This window comes from Pseudophryne corroboree, chromosome 4, assembly GCF_028390025.1.
Source record: "Pseudophryne corroboree isolate aPseCor3 chromosome 4, aPseCor3.hap2, whole genome shotgun sequence".
Taxonomy (NCBI): domain Eukaryota; kingdom Metazoa; phylum Chordata; class Amphibia; order Anura; family Myobatrachidae; genus Pseudophryne; species Pseudophryne corroboree.
Genome location: NC_086447.1, coordinates 550,254,751 through 550,279,267, shown reverse-complemented (window position 1 = coordinate 550,279,267; position 24,517 = coordinate 550,254,751). Strand labels below are relative to the sequence as shown.

The 24,517-nt window shown below is 46.7% G+C and overlaps 2 pseudogenes; both read right to left on the bottom strand.

Moving 5' to 3' along the window:
* Positions 1-4,859: 4,859 nt before the first annotated feature.
* On the bottom strand, positions 4,860-4,978 carry LOC134913706 (5S ribosomal RNA; annotated as a pseudogene).
* A 6,328-nt stretch (positions 4,979-11,306) lies between these two features.
* Positions 11,307-11,425, bottom strand: LOC134913705 (5S ribosomal RNA; annotated as a pseudogene).
* Between the last annotated feature and the right edge of the window lie 13,092 nt (positions 11,426-24,517).

Here is a 24,517-nt window from a genome sequence, read left to right as displayed (position 1 = left end):
AAGATGTCCAGCGGTGGCTGGACACGGCGAGGCGACGACGGTGCCGCTTGCCAGGACGGGCCAGCGGCCGAAGATTGAAAAAGAGCGCCGGAGAGGTCACCAGGGTTAGAATGTAAGAGAGCTGACGAAGCTCCCCCCTGGTGCCTCTCCCAGCGGGTCAGGTAGGCCCTTCTCAGGTGCCCCTGTACCCGCTCCTCCCTAGACCACCGGGTGTTCGGGCATTAGGCCCGTGGCCACAGTCAGGCCCTTCCGGCCTGTGGGCACGTAGTCGGGCCCTCCCGGCCCGTGGGCACATTGTCGGGCTCGTGGCCCTGTTAGCCGGGCGCTAGGCCCGCGGCCACATTTAGTCGCCCGTGGCGCAAGATAGGCGGGCATTAGGCCCGAGCGGCAATCCAGGCAATAGGCCTGTGGGGACATTAGAGGGCATTAGGCCCTAGTGTATTTTGGCCAATTAGGGTAACATAAGGTGACCCTGGGCACCAGGCCCAGGTCACCCAGCGAGGGACGAGTTTGGCGGGCACTAGGCCCGTGGGTAAGGTCGGGCCTCGGGTCCGTGCGCAGTTAGGGGGCGCTAGGCCCAATAAATAAGCGGTTCCCCAAAGTGAATAGAGGTGGCACTGGGCACTAGACCCTGTGTCGTCAAGTATACTATCCATCCATACCTGTGCTGCATTTTAGTTGTGCGCAGTATATAGTAGGAGGATAGTGCAGAATTTTGCTGACCACCAGTATATATATAGCAGTATGGTACAGTAGTCCATTGCTCTACCTCTGTGTCGTCAAGTATACTATCCAATCATACCTGTGCTGCATTTTAGTTGTGCGCAGTATATAGTAGGAGGACAGTGCAGAATTTTTCTGATCACCAGTATATATATAGCAGTACGGTACAGTAGTCCATTGCTCTACCTCTGTGTCGTCAAGTATTCAATCCATATGTGTGCTGCATTGTAGTTGTGCGCAGTATATAGTAGGAGGACAGTGCAGAATTTTACTGACCACCAGTATATATATAGCAGTACGGTACAGTAGTCCATTGCTCTACCTCTGTGTCGTCAAGTTTACTATCCATATGTGTGCTGCATGTGCTGTTTGGGGACTATTTTTTAAATCTGCCATCCTGTATGACACTGCAGTGCCACTCCAAGATGGCCAAAGTGTTTGTGTCGGCCACTTGGGTCGCTTAGCTTAGCCATCCAGCGACCTTGGTGCACCTCTTTTTTTCTTTGCATCATGTGCTGTTTGGGGACTATTTTTTAAATCTGCCATCCTGTCTGACACTGTAGTGCCACTCCAAGATGGGCCAGGTGTTTGTGTCGGCCACTTGGGTCGCTTAGCTTAGCCATCCAGCGACCTTATTACACCTCTTTTTTTCTTTGCATCATGTGCTGTTTGGGGACTATTTTCTAAATCTGCCATCCTGTCTGACACTGCAGTGCCACTCCTAGATGGGCCAGGTGTTTGTGTTGGCCACTGGGTCGCTTTGCTTAGCCATCCAGCGACCTTGGTGCACCTCTTTTTTTTCTTTGCATCATGTGCTGTTTGGGGACTATTTTTTAAATCTGCCATCCTGTCTGACACTGCAGTGCCACTCCTAGATGGGCCAGGTGTTTGTGTCGGCCACTTGGGTCGCTTAGCTTAGTCATACAGCGACCTCGGTGCAAATTTTAAGACTAAAAATAATATTGTGAGGTGTGAGGTGTTCAGAATAGACTGGAAATGAGTGGAAATGATGGTTATTGAGGTTAATAATACTATGGGATCAAAATGACCACCAAATTCTATGATTTAAGCTGTTTTTGAGGTTTTTTTGTTAAAAAAACACCCTAATCCAAAACACACCCGAATCCGACTAAAAAATTTCAGGGAGGTTTTGCCAAAACGCGTCTGAATCCAAAACACGGCTGCGGAACCGAATCCAAAACCAAAACCCGAAAAATTTCCGGTGCACATCACTAGTTTTGACATTGTGTACGGTTATTAAGCCTATATCAATGAATACCCCCAAATCTTTTTCCAACTGTTTCCCCTAGGCGTTCCCCATTTCATATGTAGGATGCAAGTTTGTTTTTAGTCCCAAAATGCATAACCTTGCATTTGTCTGTATTGAACCTCATTTTCCATTTATACACCCAGAGTTCAAGTTTAGATATATCATTCTGCAAGGACTCCACATCCAATTCTGAATTAATTACCTTACACAGTTGATTATCATCTGCAAAGATTGACACTGTCTATTTCTAGGTCATTGATAAATATGTTGAACAGTAGTGATCCGAGTACGGAGCCTTGCGGTATTCCGCTGACTACTGGGGACCAGGTTGAGGACTTCCCGTTGACCACTACTCGCTGTACCCTGCTATCCAACCAGCTGCTTATCCATGTGCAAATAGTTTTTCCTAGGCCAATCTCCTTTAATTTGATCATCAGTCTCCTGTGAGGAACTGCATCGAAGGTTTTTGCAAAATCTAGGAAGACCACATCCACTGCTTTTCCTTGATCAAGATTATTGCTCACTTCCTCGTAGAAGCTAATTAAGTTAGTCTGACATGACCTGTCCCTCACAAACCCATGCTGGTTCTTGCTAATAATCCTAGCGGACTTTTGATACTCCTGTATGACGTCCCTTAAAATTCCTTCCAATATTTTCCCCACTATAGATGTTAAACTAACTGGTCTGTAGTTTCCCGGAAGATTTTTGGATCCCTATTTAAATAATGGCACTAGCTCAGCTATACGCCAATCCTTCAGTACCATGCCTGATCTAATTGAACTATTGAAAATCAAGTATAGGGGTCGTGCTAGTTGTGAACTAAGCTTCATAAGAACCCTCGGGTGAAGTCCATCAGGACCAGGTGATTTATTAATCTTAATTTTGCTTAGTCTCTCCCGGACTACTTCTTTGCTTAAACAAGTATCTAACCATGAATCATTACTGTCACAATTGTTATGCTCTACTCCCACCATCAGTTCTTCACTGGTGAATACTGATGAAAAGAATTTGTTCAGTATTTCCGCATTTATTTCGTCATCATTTATCAATTCTCCTAATTCATCTTTTAATGGACCTATATTCTCCTTTTTTAACCTTTTACTGTTTATTTATTTGAAAAACTTTTTAGGATTGGTTTTACTCTCTATAGCGATTTGCTTTTCATTTTCCATTTTAGCTGCTTTTATTGCTTTTTTGCATTTCTTATTACACTCCTTGTAATACTTGAAAGACTCCTCCTTTCCATTAGATTTAAATGCTTTGAAAGCCCGCTTTTTTTAATCCATTTCTGCCTTAACCTTCTTGTTAAGCCACATCGGTTTGAGTTTAATACTCCTGCGTTTACTGCCCATGGGAATAAAGTTATGAATATTGCTATCCAGCAACCCTTTTAAAACAACCCACATTTCCGTAGTGTTCTTGTTTTTAAACAGAACCTCCCACTCTATTTCGTTAAGTGCACATCTAAGCATACTGAAATTAGCCTTCCTAAAGTTAAAAGTTTTGGTGTGGCTATGTTTCCTGAAACTGATGTTGAATGTGATCATATAGTGATCACTGTTACCCAAAGTCTCCCCAACTTTAGTGTTTGATATAATGTCCACATAATTAGTAATTACTAGATCCAGGGTAGTTTTACCCCTAGTTGGGTCCTCGACTAATTGAGACAAGTAGTGATCCTTAAACATATTTAAGAACCTGCTGCCCCTCGCTTTAGCACATGAATCATTACTCCAGTTTATATCCGGGTAATTAAAATCCCCAATGACAAGGATGTCCCCCATACCCGCAGCCATTTTGATTTGCAGCAATAGTTGTTCTTCCTCATGTATGCTAATATCCGGCTGTTTGTAGCACGTGCCTATGACTAGATTTTTTTCATCAATTCCCCCACTTGAGATTTCTACCCATAGTGACTCCACATTATCGCCAGTCTCCTCAAAGATAACCTCTTTAAGTGATGGTTTAACATAAAGACATACACCTTCTCCTCTTTTGTTAGCCCTGTCCCTCCTAAAAAGTGAATACCCCTCCAAGTTAGCAGTCGTGAGAGTCGTCCCACCATGTTTCCGTAATACCTATAATGTCATACTCAGCCTTTGATGCTAACAATTCCAATTCCCCCATTTTACCTGCAAGACTTCTTGCGTTTTATTGGGTGGAGGTTTTTGGAATCTGCACTGGGCCAGATTGTACAAAATTATTATATAATTTTATAATTTTGATAGCATATGCGGAAAAAATGGTGACCAACATATAGCTACCGACTTCACCTAAAGAGGCTTTTGAGGTAGAACAGGGTTGGCGGTGCTCCCGGACATTAGTTCAGACCAAACTATTTGAGGGTTGTTTTGCAGAGAAGCAAAAGAAAGACTGTTTATTATGTCTCTCTGGGGCACACTTTATTTAAATTGACTGATTAGTAAAGTTATGAAACCATAGAATGTATATGCAACTATAAAACTTAACTTTTAATGTACTCTACAGACGAAAAGGATAATATAATAAAGTTGCTGTATAAATCTGCAAAATTGGTTAAAACAAGTATTAAATAGCATGTATTGGGTAACGATATAGTGATATGTCACTCACTTGATTTGAAGTGGGTGGCAGAAAGTTTGTCTGTGCACCCACTGGATTTCAAGCAAGTATTAATGTTAGACGTTTGTCAAGAGCGAAAATATGAAAATTCTTGTTATCTCTATCAACTTATGATTTGATATACACCTGTATATTCATAAGAGAGATTCAAGAAAAAAACGTCTTTTATAAATCCGGACTCCTATTATAGTAGTCAGCTGAGGTAAGTATTCTGCAATGTTCACTTGCAATGAAATTTGCTGATCGGCGGAAGGTACGTTCCTTAATACTACAGTACCCAGTATTCCCAGAGGGTCGCCCTTTCTGGTACTGACCGGGCCCAATGCTGCTTGGCTTCCAAGATCAGACGAGATCGGGCAGGTCCAGCATGGTATGACTGTAGAGAATAAAGTGAATACCTCTCGGCATGAGGGATAGCTGCTACTTAAGCAAGTTGAGGCACGGTGATCCAGAGAATGGTGTTGTCAATAGCCAATCGGCGCTCGCCGAGTCACAGGCCCCGCCCCCGGCGTCTGACGTCAGATGCCGGGCGGGAGCCGAAGAGGATCAGAAGCGCGCGGAAGAGCGCGGAAGAAGAAGCGGCCGGGACCCAGAGGAGGAAGTCGGCGCGGGAGAGAAGACGACGGCCGCGGAAAGAAGAGCTCCGGTGGCCGCGGAAGAGGCCGGAAGACTCCAGGCCCGGAAAAGAAGATGTCCAGCGGTGGCTGGACACGGCGAGGCGACGGCGGCGCCGCTGGCCAGGACGGGCCAGCGGCCGAAGATTGAAAAAGAGCGCCGGAGAGGTCACCAGGGGTGGAAAGTAAGAGAGCTGACGAAGCTCCCCCCTGGTGCCTCTCCCAGCGGGTCAGGTAGGCCCTTCTCAGGTGCCCCTGTACCCGTACCCAGTATTCCCAGAGGGTCGCCCTTTCTGATACTGACCGGGCCCAATGCTGCTTGGCTTCCAAGATCAGACGAGATCGGGCAGGTCCAGCATGGTATGACTGTAGAGAATAAAGTGAATACCTCTCGGCATGAGGGATAGCTGCTACTTAAGCAAGTTGAGGCACGGTGATCCAGAGAATGGTGTTGTCAATAGCCAATTATTGCCCAAGAAAAACAACACAGTTTTCAGGGGAACCAAAATATTGGTGGGTAAAAAAAAGGGGGAGAGAGAGCCTCAAAGGAATGGAGAGATTGTTCCCTTGGGAAATCCTCCACACAAGTGTAGAGATGTGCCCTGTGGGCACATCAGAGGTGCTGTCCCTGGCTGTGGACAGCGCTGGGGCAGCTTGTCTGTCCCCAGCGCTGGGTGTGCGGCGGCGGGTGTCTGGTGCAGGGATCGGATGTTTCCCTGCACCAGGCTGTCGGCGGCGGCGCTTTAAACTTGGCGCCGTTCTGGCCGCCAATCAGAAGCGCCGCCCGCGGCTTTTCGAATCCAGCGCCGTCCGCGAGCCAGTCGCGGCTCGCGGTGCGCCGGCCAATCAGAAGCGGGCGCGGCGAGCCAATCAGCGCTCGCCGAGTCACAGGCCCCGCCCCCGGCGTCTGACGTCAGACGCCGGGCGGGAGCCGAAGAGGATCAGAAGCGCGCGGAAGAGCGCGGAAGAAGAAGCGGCCGGGACCCAGAGGAGGAAGTCGGTGCGGGAGAGAAGACGACGGCCGCGGAAAGAAGAGCTCCGGTGGCCGCGGAAGAGGCCGGAAGATTCCAGGCCTGGAAAAGAAGATGTCCAGCGGTGGCTGGACACGGCGAGGCGACGGCGGCGCTGCTGGCCAGGACGGGCCAGCGGCCGAAGATTGAAAAAGAGCGCCGGAGAGGTCACCAGGGGTGGAAAGTAAGAGAGCTGACGAAGCTCCCCCCTGGTGCCTCTCCCAGCGGGTCAGGTAGGCCCTTCTCAGGTGCCCCTGTACCCGCTCCTCCCTAGACCACCGGGTGTTCGGGCATTAGGCCCGTGGGCACAGTCAGGCCCTTCCGGCCTGTGGGCACGTAGTCGGGCCCTCCCGGCCCGTGGGCACATTGTCGGGCTCGTGGCCCTGTTAGCCGGGCGCTAGGCCCGCGGCCACATTTAGTCGCCCGTGGCGCAAGATAGGCGGGCATTAGGCCCGAGCGGCAATCCAGGCAATAAGCCTGTGGGGACATTAGAGGGCATTAGGCCCTAGTGTATTTTGGCCAATTAGGGTAACATAAGGTGACCCTGGGCACCAGGCCCAGGTCACCCAGCGAGGGACGAGTTTGGCGGGCACTAGGCCCGTGGGTAAGGTCGGGCCTCGGGTCCGTGCGCAGTTAGGGGGCGCTAGGCCCAATAAATAAGCGGTTCCCCAAAGTGAATAGAGGTGGCACTGGGCACTAGACCCTGTGTCGTCAAGTATACTATCCATCCATACCTGTGCTGCATTTTAGTTGTGCGCAGTATATAGTAGGAGGATAGTGCAGAATTTTGCTGACCACCAGTATAAATATAGCAGTATGGTACAGTAGTCCATTGCTCTACCTCTGTGTCGTCAAGTATACTATTCAATCATACCTGTGCTGCATTTTAGTTGTGCGCAGTATATAGTAGGAGGACAGTGCAGAATTTTTCTGACCACCAGTATATATATAGCAGTACGGTACAGTAGTCCATTGCTCTACCTCTGTGTCGTCAAGTATTCAATCCATATGTGTGCTGCATTGTAGTTGTGCGCAGTATATAGTAGGAGGACAGTGCAGAATTTTACTGACCACCAGTATATATATAGCAGTACGGTACAGTAGTCCATTGCTCTACCTCTGTGTCGTCAAGTTTACTATCCATATGTGTGCTGCATGTGCTGTTTGGGGACTATTTTTTAAATCTGCCATCCTGTATGACACTGCAGTGCCACTCCAAGATGGCCAAAGTGTTTGTGTCGGCCACTTGGGTCGCTTAGCTTAGCCATCCAGCGACCTTGGTGCACCTCTTTTTTTCTTTGCATCATGTGCTGTTTGGGGACTATTTTTTAAATCTGCCATCCTGTCTGACACTGTAGTGCCACTCCAAGATGGGCCAGGTGTTTGTGTCGGCCACTTGGGTCGCTTAGCTTAGCCATCCAGCGACCTTGGTGCACCTCTTTTTTTCTTTGCAGCATGTGCTGTTTGGGGACTATTTTTTAAATCTGCCATCCTGTCTAACACTGCAGTGCCACTCCAAGATGGGCCAGGTGTTTGTGTCGGCCACTTGGGTCACTTAGCTTAGCCATCCAGCGACCTTATTGCACCTCTTTTTTTCTTTGCATCATGTGCTGTTTTGGGACTATGTTTTAAATCTGCCATCCTGTCTGACACTGAAGTGCCACTCCTAGATGGGCCAGGTGTTTGTGTTGGCCACTGGGTCGCTTTGCTTAGCCATCCAGCGACCTTGGTGCACCTCTTTTTTTTCTTTGCATCATGTGCTGTTTGGGGACTATTTTTTAAATCTGCCATCCTGTCTGACACTGCAGTGCCACTCCTAGATGGGCCAGGTGTTTGTGTCGGCCACTTGGGTCGCTTAGCTTAGTCATACAGCGACCTCGGTGCAAATTTTAAGACTAAAAATAATATTGTGAGGTGTGAGGTGTTCAGAATAGACTGGAAATGAGTGGAAATGATGGTTATTGAGGTTAATAATACTATGGGATCAAAATGACCACCAAATTCTATGATTTAAGCTATTTTTGTGTTTTTTTTGTTAAAAAAACACCCTAATCCAAAACACACCCGAATCCGACTAAAAAATTTCAGGGAGGTTTTGCCAAAACGCGTCTGAATCCAAAACACGGCTGCGGAACCGAATCCAAAACCAAAACACAAAACCCGAAAAATTTCCGTTGCACATCACTAGTTTTGACATTGTGTACGGTTATTAAGCCTATATCAATGAATACCCCCAAATCTTTTTCCAACTGTTTCCCCTAGGCGTTCCCCATTTAATATGTAGGATGCAAGTTTGTTTTTAGTCCCAAAATGCATAACCTTGCATTTGTCTGTATTGAACCTCATTTTCCATTTATACACCCAGAGTTCAAGTTTAGATAGATCATTCTGCAAGGACTCCACATCCAATTCTGAATTAATTACCTTACACACTTTATTATCATCTGCAAAGATTGACACTGTCTATTTCTAGGTCATTGATAAATATGTTGAACAGTAGTGATCCGAGTACGGAGCCTTGTGGTATTCCGCTGACTACTGGGGACCAGGTTGAGGACTTCCCGTTGACCACTACTCGCTGTACCCTGCTATCCAACCAGCTGCTTATCCATGTGCAAATAGTTTTTCCTAGGCCTATCTCCTTTAATTTGATCATCAGTCTCCTGTGAGGAACTGCATCGAAGGTTTTTGCAAAATCTAGGAAGACCACATCCACTGCTTTTCCTTGATCAAGATTATTGCTCACTTCCTCGTAGAAGCTAATTAAGTTAGTCTGACATGACCTGTCCCTCACAAACCCATGCTGGTTCTTGCTAATAATCCTAGCGGACTTTTGATACTCCTGTATGACGTCCCTTAAAATTCCTTCCAATATTTTCCCCACTATAGATGTTAAACTAACTGGTCTGTAGTTTCCCGGAAGATTTTTGGATCCCTATTTAAATAATGGCACTACCTCAGCTATACGCCAATCCTTCAGTACCATGCCTGATCTAATTGAACTATTAAAAATCAAGTATAGGGGTCGTGCTAGTTGTGAACTAAGCTTCATAAGAACCCTCAGGTGAAGTCCATCAGGACCAGGTGATTTATTAATCTTAATTTTGCTTAGTCTCTCCCGGACTACTTCTTTGCTTAAACAAGTATCTAACCATAAATCATTACTGTCACAATTGTTATGCTCTACTCCCACCATCAGTTCTTCACTGGTGAATACTGATGAAAAGAATTTGTTCAGTATTTCCGCTTTTATTTCGTCATCATTTATCAATTCTCCTAATTCATCTTTTAATGGACCTATATTCTCCTTTTTTAACCTTTTACCGTTTATGTATTTGAAAAACTTTTTAGGATTGGTTTTACTCTCTATAGCGATTTGCTTTTCATTTTCCATTTTAGCTGCTTTTATTGCTTTTTTGCGTTTCTTATTACACTCCTTGTAATACTTGAAAGACTCCTCCTTTCCATTAGATTTAAATGCTTTGAAAGCCCGCTTTTTTTAATCCATTTCTGCCTTAACCTTCTTGTTAAGCCACATCGGTTTGAGTTTAATACTCCTGCGTTTACTGCCCATGGGAATAAAGTTATGAATATTGCTATCCAGCAACCCTTTTAAAACAACCCACATTTCCGAAGTGTTCTTGTTATTAAACAGAACCTCCCACTCTATTTCGTTAAGTGCACATCTAAGCATACTGAAATTAGCCTTCCTAAAGTTAAAAGTTTTGGTGTGGCTATGTTTCCTGAAACTGATGTTGAATGTGATCATATAGTGATCACTGTTACCCAAAGTCTCCCCAACTTTAGTGTTTGATATAATGTCCACATAATTAGTAATTACTAGATCCAGGGTAGTTTTACCCCTAGTTGGGTCCTCGACTAATTGAGACAAGTAGTGATCCTTAAACATATTTAAGAACCTGCTGCCCCTCGCTTTAGCACATGAATCATTACTCCAGTTTATATCCGGGTAATTAAAATCCCCAATGACAAGGATGTCCCCCATACCCGCAGCCATTTTGATTTGCAGCAATAGTTGTTCTTCCTCATGTATGCTAATATCCGGCTGTTTGTAGCACGTGCCTATGACTAGATTTTTTTCATCAATTCCCCCACTTGAGATTTCTACCCATAGTGACTCCACATTATCGCCAGTCTCCTCATAGATAACCTCTTTAAGTGATGGTTTAACATAAAGACATACACCTTCTCCTCTTTTGTTAGCCCTGTCCCTCCTAAAAAGTGAATACCCCTCCAAGTTAGCAGTCGTGAGAGTCGTCCCACCATGCTTCCGTAATACCTATAATGTCATACTCAGCCTTTGATGCTAACAATTCCAATTCCCCCATTTTACCTACTAGACTTCTTGCGTTTTATTGGGTGGAGGTTTTTGGAATCTGCACTGGGCCAGATTGTACAAAATTATTATATAATTTTATAATTTTGATAGCATATGCGGAAAAAATGGTGACCAACATATAGCTACCGACTTCGCCTAAAGAGGCTTTTGAGGTAGAACAGGGTTGGCGGTGCTCCCGGACATTAGTTCAGACCAAACTATTTGAGGGTTGTTTTGCAGAGAAGCAAAAGAAAGACTGTTTATTATGTCTCTCTGGGGCACACTTTATTTAAATTGACTGATTAGTAAAGTTATGAAACCATAGAATGTATATGCAACTATAAAACTTAACTTTTAATGTACTCTACAGACGAAAAGGATAATATAATAAAGTTGCTGTATAAATCGGCAAAATTGGTTAAAACAAGTATTAAATAGCATGTATTGGTTAACGATATAGTGATATGTCACTCACTTGATTTGAAGTGGGTGGCAGAAAGTTTGTCTGTGCACCCACTGGATTTCAAGCGAGTATTAATGTTAGACGTTTGTCAAGAGCGAAAATATGAAAATTCTTGTTATCTCTATCAACTTATGATTTGATATACACCTGTATATTCATAAGAGAGATTCAAGAAAAAAACGTCTTTTATAAATCCGGACTCCTATTATAGTAGTCAGCTGAGGTAAGTATTCTGCAATGTTCACTTGCAATGAAATTTGCTGATCGGCGGAAGGTACGTTCCTTAATACTACAGTACCCAGTATTCCCAGAGGGTCGCCCTTTCTGGTACTGACCGGGCCCAATGCTGCTTGGCTTCCAAGATCAGACGAGATCGGGCAGGTCCAGCATGGTATGACTGTAGAGAATAAAGTGAATACCTCTCGGCATGAGGGATAGCTGCTACTTAAGCAAGTTGAGGCACGGTGATCCAGAGAATGGTGTTGTCAATAGCCAATTATTGCCCAAGAAAAACAACACAGTTTTCAGGGGAACCAAAATATTGGTGGGTAAAAAAAAGGGGGAGAGAGAGCCTCAAAGGAATGGAGAGATTGTTCCCTTGGGAAATCCTCCACACAAGTGTAGAGATGTGCCCTGTGGGCACATCAGAGGTGCTGTCCCTGGCTGTGGACAGCACTGGGGCAGCTTGTCTGTCCCCAGCGCTGGGTGTGCGGCGGCGGGTGTCTGGTGCAGGGATCGGATGTTTCCCTGCACCAGGCTGTCGGCGGCGGCGCTTTAAACTTGGCGCCGTTCTGGCCGCCAATCAGAAGCGCCGCCCGCGGCTTTTCGAATCCAGCGCCGTCCGCGAGCCAGTCGCGGCTCGCGGTGCGCCGGCCAATCAGAAGCGGGCGCGGCGAGCCAATCAGCGCTCGCCGAGTCACAGGCCCCGCCCCCGGCGTCTGACGTCAGACGCCGGGCGGGAGCCGAAGAGGATCAGAAGCGCGCGGAAGAGCGCGGAAGAAGAAGCGGCCGGGACCCAGAGGAGAAGTCGGCGCGGGAGAGAAGACGACGGCCGCGGAAAGAAGAGCTCCGGTGGCCGCGGAAGAGGCCGGAAGACTCCAGGCCTGGAAAAGAAGATGTCCAGCGGTGGCTGGACACGGCGAGGCGACGGCGGCGCTGATGGCCAGGACTGGCCAGCGGCCGAAGATTGAAAAAGAGCGCCGGAGAGGTCACCAGGGGTGGAAAGTAAGAGAGCTGACGAAGCTCCCCCCTGGTGCCTCTCCCAGCGGGTCAGGTAGGCCTGTGGGCACGTAGTCGGGCCCTCCCGGCCCGTGGGCATATTGTCGGGCTCGTGGCCCTGTTAGCCGGGCGCTAGGCCCGCGGCCACATTTAGTCGCCCGTGGCGCAAGATAGGCGGGCATTAGGCCCGAGCGGAAATCCAGGCAATAGGCCTGTGGGGACATTAGAGGGCATTAGGCCCTAGTGTATTTTGGCCAATTAGGGTAACATAAGGAGACCCTGGGCACCAGGCCCAGGTCACCCAGCGAGGGACGAGTTAGGCGGGCACTAGGCCCGTGGGTAAGGTCGGGCCTCGGGTCCGTGCGCAGTTAGGGGGCGCTAGGCCCAATAAATAAGTGGTTCCCCAAAGTGAATAGAGGTGGCACTGGGCACTAGACCCAATTCACCCCAAGGTGTTTAGGCAGGCAGGTCCGCTCGGCCTGAGCCCCTGGAAAGAGAGTAAGGGTGGTGGGTGAGCTGTGCGGCCCCCACTACCGGGTGTTCTGAGTCGGGTACCTAAAGGAACAGCACCGTTTTAGTTGCGTGCACTGTGTATCGTGATGTATGTTGTTACCGTGCGGGGCAAAGTATGAGCTGTTAAGTGTGTTTAGTTTTGTTGTACCACACCCACAGAGCTAGTTTGAGGGCTCTGCCATTGTAGTTAGTATAGGTGTGTGACAGTAGGTTAGAGTTAGGCCCTGTACGGCTGTTTGTTTGTTTGTTTGCCTCCTTACAGGGACCTGTAAGAGAAGAAGACGTTCGCAGTGCGGAACTGACGGTGAGTAGCATCTGTGTGCGTTTGTCCCTTGTCTGTCCCCGAGCGCCGGAATAGGGATTGCTCACGGACGTGAGAATCCCCTTCATCACACTACGCGCGAGAGTGCGAGTGTGTGAAATCTGGGTGGCTGAGGCTTTGTGCCAGTGATGACCTTTCACCCAACCGGTGAAGGTCGCTGTCACCCCTAGGGTATCCCCTCTTCCGGTGGAAGAAGGGTGGATGCCTCCCTTAAGGTAGACCATTTTCTCCTCAGCTCGTTCGTCGGTCAGCTCCGAGTGGGAATCGCCGTTTCCGGATCCGACTGAAGATTGCCAGGTTCGTTGAAGGTTCCGGTACCTGAAGGTGAGAGAGAGTGGCGCCTGGTGAGTACCGAAACTACACCTGCACGGCAGTAGGCACCACCACACGCTCCGCCGCACCTCTTACACAAGAATTATGGTGAAAACACGTACAAGATTTACCAAGAACGAATTGTGGTAAAGCAATTATATGATGGTATGTCCTAATTAATGAGGTATAAATGTAGCAGAAAATATTGCAGAAATACCATATGATGAATCATACATAAAGATTGACATAGATTCCAGCATAGGGCTGTCTGAGCAGCTTATTACAGAAAGATACAATTGTATTTAAATAAATGCCACAATAATGAGTTGCTGAATATATTGACGGGAATACTAATTCATATAGCAACATGACAATACACTTAGAATACACCACATGGGCTGCAAAGGCAGCTGACTGTCTATTGCTGAAAGATACAATTGTTTTTAAATAAATTGTCACAGTAGTGAATTGCTGAAAATATTGTAGAAATACTGACTCATATAACAACATAAAAGATTCATGAGAAATTCAACATTGAATCCAGCACATAAGCTGCGAAAGCAGCTGATAGTCTGTTAACAAAGAATACAATTATAATTAAATAATAGTCACAATTAGTGAAAACAGACTATCTATAAATAAACACTGCAATAGTATTATATAGGCAAAAGCTCTCCTGCAGTCGGGATGCCTGGGGTCAAAATAAATACCTGACTGTATTGGTAGCGCTGGTACTAGAAATAATTAATTAATTAATTGAGTGATTAAATAATTAATTAATGCACCAAAAAAATATATATACCAAAAAAATAACAGCTGATAAATGGTTCCCTGCACTGGGTGAATGGGATCCGGTCTGAAGATCGACAGTGTCTAGGTCGACAATGTTTAGGTCGACCACATGGATGGAAGGTCGACAGGGTTTCTAGGTCGACATGTGCTAGGTCGACAGGTCTAAAGGTCGACATGAGTTTTTCACATTTTTTTTCTTTTTTTGAATTTTTTCATACTTAACGATCCACGTGGACTACGATTGGAACGGTAAAGTGTGCCGAGCGAAGCGGTAGCGGAGCGAAGGCACCATGCCCGAAGCATGGCGAGCGGACGGGGTGCACTAATTTGGGATCCCGGTCACTCTACAAAGAAAACGACACAAAAAAAAAAAAAAATCCTCATGTCGACCTTTAGACCTGTCGACCTAGCACATGTCGACCTAGAAACCCTGTCGACCTTCCATCCATGTCGACCTAGTGACTGTCGACCTATAGTGGTCGACCTAAACATTGTCAACCTAGACACTGTCGATTTGATGAACCACACCCTGGGTGAATACCCTGTGTATGTATAAAGTAACCAGGGAATTTGGTTAAGTGGTTAAGTGGGGTCACTCTCGTGGTTGGCCCCACTTAACCTCGCGGTCAACCGCAGACCGCAAAGTTCCCACCATTGGATATAATGTAGCGCCGCTGCGCTACATTGTATTCACAGTGCGCCGCCTGACTGACAGTTCAGGAGCGCACAGCCAATCAGGAGAGTGCCATGACGTGGCGCTCCCTGATTGGCTGAAGGGACCCTCTTTGACAGGAGTCACGGTGGGTCCCGACATTCGGGGAAAGGGGTTCCATGTGTAAACATGGGACCCCTTTCAGTGCGTGGAGCGGGTATTTCGTTTTATTTTTTTACCAAGTACGTGGATTATAATTTTTAAGAAGAGGACCGATCTACACCGGATTCTTTGTAAGTATAATTTTATTTACAGGTACCCCGGGATTCTACTGGAGAAGAGAACCGAGTGCTTTGTGTCAACATAGGTAAGTATGTATGTATGTAAGTGTGCATGTATGTAATAAAGTTGTACTGTCATGGTGTGTGTGTTTTGTTTTTATTTGGGTATTCTTTTGTAGTAGAACTACAGGTACCAGCAGGCCTGTTCCCCCCCCGCATGCTGGTACTTGTGGTTCTCCAAGTACCAGCTTGCGGGGGAGGCTTGCTGGGACTTGTAGTTCTGCTACAAAAAACAATACTCTTTTTTTACACAAAAGGCTATCAGCCTCCCATCCACCGCCCTTGGATGGGGGGACAGCCTCGGGCTTCACCCCTGGCCCTTGGGTGGCTGGAGGGGGGACCCCTTGATTTAAGGGGTCCCCACTCCTCCAGGGTACCCCGGCCAGGGGTGACTAGTTAGTGATTTAATGCCAGGGCCGCAGGGACCTATATAAAAGTGACCCCCGGCTGTGGCATTATCTCTCTGACTAGTGGAGCCCGGTGCTGGTGTTCAAAATACGGGGGACCCCTACGCTTTTTGTCCCCTGTATTTTTTGCACCAGGACCAGGCGCAGAGCCCAGTGCTGGTTGTTTAAATATGGGGGGACCCCAGTCAATTTCCCCCGTATTTTTACAACCAGGACCGGCTCAAAGAGCCCGAAGCTGGTTATGCTTAGGAGGGGGGGGGGGACCCACGCAATTTTTTTCTCTGATTTTTAACTCTTTCTTTACCTCCTAATATACACAATGAAGCTCTACACGGATCTCACAGATTCGTCCGGGATTCATTGTGTTAAGTCCTGCAGTGTTTTACTAATCACTCCCGTAAAACACTGCCAGAAATTACGAATGACATCGGCATCGGAAAAAACGAAAATGCAGAATACGACAGCTTAGTAAATGAGTCGTAAACCCCCCCCCCCCCCCAAAAGTTGCAGATTCACACTACCGATGTCATTTGTGTTTAATCTCCCTCCAAATCCCGACAATTATGAATCTTAGTAAATATACCCCTATGTGTTTACTTTGTGTCCATGTGAGCAAGACAGACAATTCAACAGAGAGATCTATGAATCTTAATACAAACTTGCATTTGATGTTTGTTGTTAAGCGCTCAGTTATTAAGTTGAGCTAGGCAACTTTTGGGATCTTCTGCTGACATCTTCACTAGGAAGTGAGAGCTTCTATTGACAAAATCATTGTTTTTCCTTCTACAGTGGCAATTTTAATTAGTATTGGCACATGCACCAGCCCCATGCTAGGTGCAAGAAATCCTCTGAGACAGGCTTACCTTTTTTGTATGCATTTTTCAGAGAATCATGGTTCTCTGGCTACACTCCCATAACTCTCCCATGGCACTCCCAAAAGTCAGAACAGTTAGTGTGATTGCATTATTGCTGCCCAGTTCCCATGCTCATTTCATGCAAAGTGAGATCCAGCAAAGATCCATCTGACTCAAAATTAGATGGACATATGCACAAATGCATAGATTCATCTCTGCTCCTGCCCTATATGATACATCTTGGCATTTGCATCTGCGCAAAGCAGGGTCAGATTAAGCGGGGGGTGGCAGGGATGGTCATTCCAGGAGCCCCACAAAAGGGCCAATATGACCCTGAAAATGCAAAGAACAAATGCCCAGCGGCAGGTACCCGAGTCGGACGGGGCTGCCACAACTCTGTGAACAGCACAGAGCAGCAGGTTGTACCCTTTGCCAGAAAGCCCTTGACGTCAGGCACTGGGTGGAGTCAAAAGCAGTGGCAGGAGTCTGAGTGGTGCTGACTGGTGAAGAGGATAAAGTCCAAGGTGCTACTGGATGTCCATGGTGTGAGGGCCAGCACCTGGTGGCTCTCTGGCTGCCTCAGTTACTTCAGTGACTGCTACTCAGTTGTGAGAGGAGGAGGCTGTGTAATGGGGGAGTGAGTGTCTGACCCCAGTAACCACCTAGGCTGCCTGGCACTGAGTGGCAGTGGCCTGGTGACCCTCCTTGCACCAGAGGTAAGAGGGGATCCAGACATGGGCATAACTCCCAGAGGCAATGGAGACACCTGCCTCTGGGCTCCAAGCCCTAAAGGGGCACCTGCATCTACAGCGTCACCTGTGTGGTCCACAGTGAGATAAGTGTCACTGCTGCTCCTCCAGTGGAGCTCTGCAGAGTTAATTGTCTCTATCTATCTATCTATCTATCTATCTATCTATCTATCTATCTATCTATCTATCTATCTATCGGTGCCCATACACTTATGAGATTATCGGTACTAGCCTTCGATTTCGACCACATCTGTGAGAGAAATCGAAGGATTGTATACAAATTTTAGTACAAAGAGATGCGATGCGGGGGCACTCCGGTCGAATATCGCGTCTCAAGATGAAGATATTATGTGCTGCACTAAATATTTCTTGCATCGCAGTGCGATCGCATGTGGTTTTAAGCTCATATGAGATATATCGCACTGCGATGTGCGATGGGCACCTGCCGGGAGCGGCGTTGACGTCCCCATCACGTGATTACCATGCGATCTATTGCATGGTAATCACTTTGGCAGTTCAGGTGCGATGCCCCGCGATGTCGCGACGTAGAGCATCGCACAAGTGTATGGCCAGCATGTCTATCTATCTATCTATCTATCTATCTATCTATCTATCTATCTATCTATCATCTATCTATATGCACACCTATTCAGGCACACCATATTTGTTTTTACTTTTATTAAGGTGGAGTGGAGGGGGGCGAGGGGCACCAAAATTGAACTTGACTCAGGGCGACTGGGATGAACTTATGCCCCTGGATCCAGAGGAGGTGGCACTGCCCTACTGTATATACTTTACTGCTCATAGTCACAGGATAGGAAGTTGTTTTTTCCACACATTTACAAGGCCGGATTAACAATGGGGTGAGTGGAGCTGCAGCTCCAGGACCTCTCATAAATATAGGCCCGCAGGATCACCTGCAGTGCTGTGCAGCCAGTGTTAACAGGAGTAAAAAATACAGTCAACAGCAACAGCCCAGATTACTCACCTCCCAGGCTGTCCCTACCTCTCACCCCCTCACCTGCCAGTCCTTGGCCCCGGGATCCAACATCACAATCTCATGACCATTTCTGGCGTTTTACCCCAGGAGGAGCTGCAGGTCTGGGCCCAGGTATGAAAATTGTAATACTTTATGTTTGTCACCCTCTGCTGGCACCCTCTCTCTGACGTCACCCACTGCTGTCACCCTCTCCCTGTCACCCTCTCCCTTATGTCACCCTCTCCCTGTCAGCCACTGCTGTCACCTCTCCCTAACTTTTCTCCACCTTCTGCTTAAAACCCCAAAAGTCAAAAGAACTGTGAGGCCCTGCTTTCAAGTTCTGTATTCATATTGAAAATCAAGGTCAAGTGAGATTTTGCCCTTCTACTCCTTCTGTTGTCACCCAATGCTGTCACCCTTTTCCATGCATCACCCTCTCCCTGGCACCCACTGCGGTCACCCTTTTCCTGTCACCCACGGCAGTTGCCTTGACCCAGGTGTCACCCTCTCCCTATCACCCACTGTTTTCACTCATTCACTGCCACCAACTGCTGTCACACCCAACCATATCAACATCTCCCTGTCACCCACTTCCTCAAGCAGTCACCCTCTGCCTCTACCACTCTCCCTCTCTTGTCACCCTCTGCTTCTTCCCGTCATCCCCTCTTCTGCCTTTCCCTGTTACCCAAACACTTCTCCCTGCCTGGCTCTCCCATCATCCACTGCCTCTCTCTGTCTGCTTCTCCCCAACACTGTATGTTTCTCCCATTTACATTCTCCCTGCCACCCACTGCCTCTACCTGTTTCCCTCTATCATCACCCTCTGCCATGTGACATAATATGAACTTGGGGTGGGGCGTTGGAGCGGGGCCCAAAGCATATTTTTGCACCTGAGCCTACCAAACAGTCTGGCACTGCATCTTGAGAACTGTTATTAGATGTTATTAAGGTAATTACTCTTTGGTATTTTGTGTTTGGGTGTTTAGAAAGTTTTTTATTTATTTACTTTTTTGACATTTTGTTTATGTGTGTCACTGGCTATTGGGCATTTGCATAGTATACTCCCAGGGTAAAGGCTAAATAGCTTTCCAACCAGTAAAAACAGCTTATGATGCCCCTTTATTGATTGAATGTTGCTGACAACCATACATGTATTAGTGTTAGTTTAATATTTCAGTTTATTCATTTAGTTTTTGCATTTTTTATTTATTATGCCGCCGTATCATTTATGTCTGGGCGGAACAATTGTTGCTTCCCCCGAGTGTGGGATTGGTAACTTAGTTCTGTTTGACGGGGGGCATATGTGGCAGAAGTCTGGCCGCGGTGCTTCTGCCACATACATAGTGGTTTGAATTTCTGGGTTCTGTCTGACCGCACATGCAGGCAGCATATGGATTTGCTTTTTGAATGTTTTGAATGTTATGCTTTCACAGGTGAGGTGGATTTTATTAATCTCTTATAAATAAATAGACTTTGGGGGGAATTTAATTGTTGGTTAAGGGGGTGAATTGCTGTTGCCATTCTGTTTAACTGCTGACAACGGCAGCCTGATTCACCATTTTCACACCCCTATTCATCCAAAAGTGCTAGCTACCCACCATAAAATGTTGTGGGTGTCGCACAAAATCTTCCAGTGCGGCATTCTTGCAGTGAGGTGTCTGACCAGAGCCATTGCCAGCACCAAACGCTAAAAAGTGTGAATTGCATTAAGTACTGATTATAGATAAGCATTATTTATTATTTATTAACAGTTTCTTATATAGCACAGCATATTCCGTTGCGCTTTACAATTAGAACAACAGTAATAGAACAAAACTGGGTAAAAACAGACAGACCAAGAGGTAGGAAGGCCCTGCTCGCAAGCTTACAATCTATAGGGAAAGATAGATAGATAGATAGATAGATAGATAGATAGATAGATAGATAGATAGATAGATAGATAGATGTACTTGCTGTCTGATTTATTCAATTCCAGGGGCCATAGTGTGTGGCTGTGATGTCTTCTGTATATTATGCTGGTCTTTGGAGTTCTCTATTTTATATGGGACTACTTACAATGTTCTTTGTGTTGTATGGAGGTCACTTGGATGTGTGGCATTGTATAATATGATTGGCACTGTATTGCTCTCTGTTTATTTGGTTGCAACAGATCATCTCTGTGTAATATGACGTCTCTGTAATGCTCTCTGTATTATCTAGGTGTCAGTATGACCAGAGGCGTATCTAGCACGGGGCGAGCAGGGCACGTGCCCTGGGCGCCGTGGAAGCCCCAACAGAGGGTGGCGCCACCGGCACGGCCCGCTCGCCCCATGCGACAGGGATTCCGCCGGCGCTACCTGCGGCGCTCTCCCTGTCTCCCCGGCTGCTGTGCCTGTCACACTGGACACGCAGCGGCAGCCAGGAGCCTCCCCTCCTCCTACCCCCCCTCCTCCCTGAACATTGTACAGTGCGCAATCGCGCGCGCGATCGCGACCTCGGAGGTACGCGCGCTGCCGCGGTGAGCTGTCAAACAGGTGAGCGGGCTTTACATATTTTAAAGATGTTGATAGTTTTCTGTCGGGAGAGGGGGGGAGAGGGGAGGGGAGGAGAGGGGAGGGGGGTGCGGGACAGTGTGTGTGTGTTGATTGTATGTGTGGGACAGTGTGAGTGTGTGTTAATTGTGTGAGTGTGTTAATTGTGTGTGTGTGTGTGTGTGTGTGGGGGGGGGGACAGTGTGAGTGTGTGTTAATTGTGTGAGTGTGTTAATTGTGTGTGTGTGTGTGTGTGTGTGGGACAGTGTGAGTGTGTGTTAATTGCGTGAGTGTGTGAGTGTGTGTGTGTGTGTGTGTGTGTGGGACAGTGTGAGTGTGTGTTAATTGTGTGTGTGTGTGTGTGTGTGTGTGTGGGACAGTGTGCGTGTGTGTTTATTGTGTGTGTGTGGGACAGTGTGAGTGTGTGTTAATTGTCGCGGCGGTGATTGGCGTCTGCAGTGTGCGCCCCGGTGCTGGTTTTAAAAATACGGGGGACCCCTACATCTTTTGTGAGTGAGTGTGTGTTAATTGTGTGTGTGTGTGGGACAGTGTGAGTGTGTGTAAATTTTTGCAGTCCAGTGTGTGTGGGGGAGGAGAAAGTATAAGAATGTGTGTGTAGTCTAAGTGGGTGTGTGTGGGGTTTGGGGATGGCCAGTCTGTGTGTGTGTAATCTACAGCGTGTGTGTGTGTGTAAGTAAGGGGGTGGGGCAGTCTGTGTGTGTGGGCGGGATGTACTAATGGCCATTTACCGAAGAGGGATATGTATTAAACCACGGGCACTGAGATGCCCTTCTCACTCACCATCCAGCTGGGTGGGCGAGCCGGGCAGGTGGAAAGTCAGCAGCAGGAGCAGCATGCCGGATATCAGCAGCCGAGGGTGCGGACTGTAAGGCACGTGCGGAGCCCAAAGCCAGAGATTGGCAGCATGTCAACCGGCAACAAGTGGCTTCTGCTTCCGCATTCAACATGCTGCCGATCTCCGGCTTTGGGCTACGCAGGGTTCGGGGGATGGGTGTCCTCTGCCGGTGTACTGCAGCTTTGGGGGTGCGGGCTCCGGAGGCTTTCAGCACTGTTGAATATCCAGCTGCCTCAAGTATGTACAGCCCGCACCCTCGGCTGCTGAAATCCGGCATGCTGCTTGCTGTCCCCCCCGCTCGGCTCGGCCACACAGCTGTATGGTGAGAAGGGCATCTCAGTTCCCGAGGTTTAACACATATGCCTCAGTAAATGGCCTCTGCGGTAAACGATACTAATGCTTACCGTGGCAGTAACAGCGGGGAGGACGGCGCACATCGGGATCCTGCAGCAGGAGAGAAGAACCCCTTCGGAGCGCAGCAGACCCCACTGAAAAGGGTGCATCCCAGGTGCAGTGCTCTGCATCCCGGGTGGCGCCGAAGATGTGGAGTGTCGGAGGTGGCAGAAGCGCCGCAGCTTGGGGTGAGAAACCGCTGCAGCCCTTCCGCTGCTAAACTCTGCAGTTAGTCTATTAAGGGGGTAGGCTCCCCTCACCACAGTGCCCTGCAGGATTAGTTAATTAAGGGGGTAGGATCCCCTCACTCTATAATGTGAATTTTGGCTCATACCATGTGCTGTAACGTGAATTTTGGCTCATACCGTGTGCTATAATGTGAATTTCGGCTCATACCGTGTGGGATAATGTGAATTTCGGCTCATACCATGTGGGATAATGTGAATTTCGGCTCATACCATGTGGGGAAATGTGAATTTCGGCTCATACCATGTGGGGAATGTGAATTTCGGCTCATACCGTGTGGGGTAATGTGAATTTCGGCTCATACCGTGTGCTGTAATGTGAATTTCGGCTCATACCGTGTGCTATAATGTGAATTTCGGCTCATGCCATGTGGGGTAATGTCAATTTCGTCCCATACTGTGTGCTATAATGTGAATTTCGGCTCATACCGTGTGGGGTAATTTGAATTTCGGCTCATACCGTGTGCTATAATGTGAAAGGGGCACCAGTACTAGATAGTATAAAGGATCCTACTACACTGAAGGACATGCCCCTTTTGAGTGACCACGCCCCTTTTCCGGAGTGCATAATTGCTATCTTCACTCTTTCATTCCACCTTCAAAAATTCAACCTTGACCATTGCACCTACATCTATACATACACACCCTGACATCTTTATATACAGTGACACCGGTGGCGTCTGCACATACTTTCCTTTTGTATTTTTTTTTAATTTATTTTTTATTTGTATTTTTTTTTATGGGGGGGCGCCAATTTTGATCTTGCCCTGGGCTCCAAAAACCCTAGCTACGCCTCTCAGTATGACTTCTCCTTCCTGTCTCTGTATATGTCTTGAGGACAGTCACATTTGGTGACTGAAACGTCACAATAGGGTGACTTGTGAGTATTACAAAACTACTTTCTTTCTACACTACGAAGTTCCTGGTGAGTGTACCTTATTTATATACACACATTATATTGGATGCCACCTTCTAAAGTGCATTAGGTGAGCACCACGGGCAGCTGTGATAGTGATAATTGAGTGTGCCAAATCACTTATGGAATCTAAATATATATATATATATATATATATATATATACACATCCAAAACTAGAGAGAGCACTCACCAGTCTTCTTTATTTAAAGTTCCAAGTGTTTAATTAGTAACTTACAGCATGGTGAACACAAAAATGTCGACGTTTCGGGCCTAACATGGCCCTTTTTCAAGACACAGATGTCCAAATGAAGGAGAGTATATAACATCACTAGCCAAACTGGGCCTATTTATACCAGTAGAGTGAACACAACGCCCGCCCAAATGACACACCCACAGGAAATGGAAAACACCAACACTTAATGCACAAAGCTAATTAAAATCTAAATAGAGGCATCCAATCTATTCACTTTGTCTAATAAAGAAACAGATAATGACAATAGTATTGCAGACCACACTACAAAAAGTTTGCACGTATCATAGCAAGCTTACATATCAGGTTCGGACTCAAAATGTAGCGCAAACTACATCCCATCCTTAACAATATTCCCCTAGGGTACACAAGTATCAACAACAGAGTTTCATCAATATAGATAGTAACATAGTAATTGAGGTTGAAAAGAGGCAAAATGCCCATCGTGTTCTTCAACCTGTATTAAATTGTGTTGATTATAATGTACCTGCTGAAGTAAAGTTTTATGACTATTTAACAACTATAAATCATGTTACACCCAGATTAACAACGTCAATATTTTAAATGTTATAACCTTGGATATCATTTTCAATCAGAAATGTATCCAATACTTTTTTAAATGCATTTACAGAGTCTGCCATTACTACCTTCCTTGGCAGTGAATTCCAAATCCTTATTGCCCTAACAGTGAAGAACCCTTTCCTCCGTTGCGTACGAAATTTCCTCTCCGCCAGCCTCAGCGAGTGCCCACTTGTCCTAAACAGTGTTCTTCTAATAAGTAATTCCTCCGATAACTCTTTGTAATTACCCTTTACATATTTGAAGATATCAATAATGTCTCCTCTTAGACGCCTCTTTTCCAGTGTATACGTATTCAACCTAGTAAGCCTTTCCTCCTAATCCAGTCCCTCTAGCCCTTTAATCAATTTAGTAGCTCGTCTTTGAACCCTTTCGAGTTCACCGATATCTTTTTTATACAGTGGTGCCCAAAACTGAACACAATAATCCAGGTGCGGACGTACCAATGATTTATACAGCTGCAGGATTATATCCTTGTCCCTTGTCTCAATTCCCCGTTTAAAGCACGCTAGCACCTTACTTACCTTTTTTACTGCGCTTTGATATTGTGTACGGTTATTAAGCCTAATATCAATGAGTACTCCCAAATCTTTTTCCAGTACTGTTA